Consider the following 4,773-nt stretch of genomic DNA (forward strand, 5'->3'; position numbering starts at 1 on the left):
TTCTGAAGAGAACTGTACAATCGATATGAACACTAAAAATACTAGAGAAAAATGTAAAATGTACTGCAATTTCACAAGCTGCGACATTGTCGCGTAAAAACACAGTGACCCGTATATGTAATAAGTTTCCTTTAATTTCCGTCTATGGTCACAATTTTTTTCTGTTTGACAGATTACCGGTTTCGGTCTTTAATGACCATCATCAGATCTCGGCACTGATTTGCTGCTTCAGTTTACAGAGCCGTTTGACTCTGTCGTAAGTCAGACATGGCACTAGTTTCACAAGCTGCGCCATCGTCGCGAAAAAACACAGTGACCCCTATATGTAATAAGTTTCCTTTAATTTCCGTCTATAAAAAAAAATTGCATTTCATGTAAGTAGAGACTATGCAGTAAGCATCCAAGATGCAGTCTTCTTTCTCACTTTTCGCTGAATTCCCTTGGAACATAGCTGTAATACTTTGCCACATTCGTAGAACCCACAAAGCTTTGTTAGCTCACACATTTGTTGAAGATGAACGAAGCAGTAGTCAGGTATAGTACCGCTGTAATGCTTTTTCGGCATTCGCAGAATCCACTCAAGCTTTGTCAGAACAGACACATTTCCAAAAGAAGTGGGAGTTGGAGGGGGTGAGGGAGGGTGCAGCAATAGTTACGTATGCTGATAACGCATATCTGTCACGTAATTTGTCGATCGTAAACCCATCTGGAAGCCATAGGAAAGTTATGAAAAGACTCTCGGCGCATCGCTCATTCACTAAAGGTAAGGGAAACTTAACTTATGCAGTGACAAAGAGATTGACATTTTGCCAGAGTGAGATAGATCATTGCTCTCTTTCGTTTTCTAGAAACACGTACAGCACCCTCATTCACTGCCATGGATTTTTAACCACAGAAGATCAGTTTGTTCTGAAGAAGAGTATCTATGGTGGTCAGACTAGTATAGTTCCTTCCGGCAGTTTCATTCTACGTTACACAATCTGCTATATGAGCTGGATATAACTTTAGCAAAATGTTCAATGAAAATCATCACCATCAAAATACTGACTCTGCTCGTGTGTTACTGATGACAGCTCTGGATGGTCAACGCTCAGTTTATACCACCAGAGTCGTGTGTGTTCGTAAAGGGTTTGAAGAAAGTGAAGTGTGTCAGGACTGACAGAATATGATATGCTAAATAATGACAAGGGCAGCCTCTCATTTCTTGGACAAGAAATGAAAATGGGTGTTTACGGAAATGAACCAATAACTTTTAAGTTAATTTTGGAGTTGTTGGATCAGTGGTGACGATTTGATACTTGAAAGATCTCTGAGTTGATACCATAGAGTGTAACTCCTCCTTTTCCTTAAACAAACAGACAAAGATAAAAAAAAATGATTCAAATGGCTCTGAGCACTATGGGACTCAACATCTTAGGTCATAAGTCCCCTAGAACTTAGAACTACTTAAACCTAACTAACCTAAGAACATCACACACACCCATGCCCGAGGCAGGATTCGAACCTGCGACCGTAGCAGTCCCGCGGTTCCGCACTGCAGCGCCAGCGCCAGACAAAGATCAACATGTAATTTTTTTATAATAAATTTTATATCTATAATGTTTTTATTTGCTTTTCATCTGTCGTACATGCCTCATCTATCGAGACTTCGTTCTTGTTGCCGTACTCGGCATGCAAGATGGAATAGTTGAAGCACTCCATCGCTCAGAATACAAAGTTCATGTGGCGAGAGAGAATGTCTTGAAGGCAACTGTGGACCTCCATCAGGCTGATTTAGTTGACCTGTATGCATATTCCAAATATAGTTCGAGGTTCTAGCAGTTATTAACACTAGTTGACGCTTATCCCAAATTCGCACGGGTCGCCACTCTAAAGGCTAAAACCAAGCGTTTTCTACTTTTGAGCCAGTCAACAGAACTCTTCAAGGTACGAAGTTTAAACGTTTCACTGTATACACATTGAAGCACCAAAGTAACTGGTACAGGCATGAGTATTCAAATATAGAGGTATGTAAACAGGCAGAATACGGCGCTGCGGTCGGCAACACCAATATATGCCAACAAGTGTCTGTCGCAGTTGTTAGATCGGTTATTGCTGCTACAGTGGCAGGTTATGAAGATTAAGTGAGTTTGAACATGGTGCTATAGTCGGCGCAAGAGCGATGGGACACAGCATCTCCGAAGTAACGATGAAATGGTGTGTACAGTGATTATCAGGAACCCGGTAAAATATCAAATCTCCGACATCGCTTCGGCCGGAAAAAGATCCTGCACGTACGGGACCAACGACTACTGAAGGGAATCATTCAACGTGACAGAGCAACCCTTCCGCAAATTACTGTGGATTTCAATGCTGGGCCGTCAACAAGTGTCAGCGTGCGAACCATTCAACGAAACATCATCGATATGGGCTTTCGGAGCCGGAGTCCCACTCGTGTATCCTCATTGACTGCACGACACAAAGCTTTACACCTCGCCTGGGCCCCCAACACCTTCATTGGACTGTTGATGACTGGAAACATGTTGAATAGTCGAACGATTCTCGTTTCAAATCGTATCGAGCGGATGGACGTGTACGGGTATGGAGACAACCTCATGAATCCATGGAATCCTTTATGCTAGCTGTTCAAGCTCTGTACTGGTGTGGGGTGTGCACAGCTGGAGTGATATGGGTCCCCTGATACGTCTAGATACGCCTCTGACATGTGACACGTACGTAAGCATACGTAAGCATCCTGTCTGATCACCTGCATCCAATCATGTCCATATGCATTCCGACGGACTTGGGCAATTAAAGCAGGAAAATGCGACACCACACACGTCCAGAATTGCTACAGAGTGGCTCCAGAAACAGTCTTCTGACTTTAACACTTCCACTGGCCTCCAAACTCCCGAAACATTAACATTATTGGGCACATCTGGGATGCCTTGCAATGTGCTGTTGAGAGGATATCTCCACCCCCTCGTACTCTTACGGATTTATGGATAGCTTTTCAGGATTCATGGTGTCAGTTCCCTCCAGCACTACTTCAGACATTAGGCGAGTCCATGCGATGTTGTATTGCAGCACTTGTGCGAGCTCGCGGAGGCCCTACACGATATTAGGCAGGTGTGTCAGGTCCTTTGATTCTTCAGTGTAGAAGACGTACAACAAAAACTTACGTAATATGTTATGAAGTCAGTGTTTTTGTGATCTGTAGCCATAATGCCTGTTTCAGCGTACATAATAGAATATTGTGCCCCTTTCATGAACTACCTTGAATATATCGTGTAATAGATTTCAGATTTTTCATATGTGAGAACATGGCTGCATGTCAACAAATCAAAATATTTGCCCATATGCAAGGTGGATAGACGTATTTTTCACCACCACTGGACGAGAATGGGATCATACCCCTCCCATCCCCCCTACCAAAATCTTTACCGTACGAAGCTCTTTCATTGGCTGTTTCAGTTTTATGTCCATAAAATACTGAGCTGTAATTTAGAGAGAAAATTATGGGTAACACAACTAGTTTAGAAGCCTTCTCATTTGGCTATTTCCAAGAAAGGTTTGTGCCTTAAGAAGGAGTTGAAAATGTGTTGGCGTGAGTTGATATGGCAGTAAAATATTGAAATATTATGGAGAGCTAAATACACTCCTGGAAATTGAAATAAGAACACCGTGAATTCATTGTCCCAGGAAGGGGAAACTTTATTGACACATTCCTGGGGTCAGATACATCACATGATCACACTGACAGAACCACAGGCACATAGGCAACAGAGTATGCACAATGTCGGCACTAGTACAGTGTATATCCAACTTTCGCAGCAATTCAGGCTGCTATTCTCCCATGGAGACGATCGTAGAGATGCTGGATGTAGTCCTGTGGAACGGCTTGCCATGCCATTTCCACCTGGCGCCTCAGTTGGACCAGCGTTCGTGCTGGACGTGCAGACCGCGTGAGACGACGCTTCATCCAGTCCCAAACATGCTCAATGGGGGACAGATCCGGAGATCTTGCTGGCCAGGGTAGTTGAGTTACACCTTCTAGAGCACGTTGGGTGGCACGGGATACATGCGGACGTGCATTGTCCTGTTGGAACAGCAAGTTCCCTTGCCGGTCTAGGAATGGTAGAGCGATGGGTTCGATGACGGTTTGGATGTACCGTGCACTATTCAGTGTCCCCTCGACGATCACCAGTGGTGTACGGCCAGTGTAGGAGATCGCTCCCCACACCATGATGCCGGGTGTTGGCCCTGTGTGCCTCGGTCGTATGCAGTCCTGATTGTGGCGCTCACCTGCACGGCGCCAAACACGCATACGACCATCATTGGCACCAAGGCAGAAGCGACTCTCATCGCTGAAGACGACACGTCTCCATTCGTCCCTCCATTCACACCTGTCGCGACACCACTGGAGGCGGGCTGCACGATGTTGGGGCGTGAGCGGAAGACGGCCTAACGGTGTGCGGGACCGTAGCCCGGCTTCATGGAGACGGTTGCGAATGGTCCTCGCCGATACCCCAGGAGCAACAGTGTCCCTAATTTGCTGGGAAGTGGCGGTGCGGTCCCCTACGGCACTGCGTAGGATCCTACGGTCTTGGCGTGCATCCGTGCGTCGCTGCGGTCCGGTCCCAGGTCGACGGGCACGTGCACCTTCCGCCGACCACTGGCGACAACATCGATGTACTGTGGAGACCTCTCGCCCCACGTGTTGAGCAATTCGGCGGTACGTCCACCCGGCCTCCCGCATGCCCACTATACGCCCTCGCTCAAAGTCCGTCAACT

The sequence above is a fragment of the Schistocerca nitens genome, chromosome 4 (genome assembly GCF_023898315.1).
Source record: "Schistocerca nitens isolate TAMUIC-IGC-003100 chromosome 4, iqSchNite1.1, whole genome shotgun sequence".
Lineage (NCBI taxonomy): Eukaryota > Metazoa > Arthropoda > Insecta > Orthoptera > Acrididae > Schistocerca > Schistocerca nitens.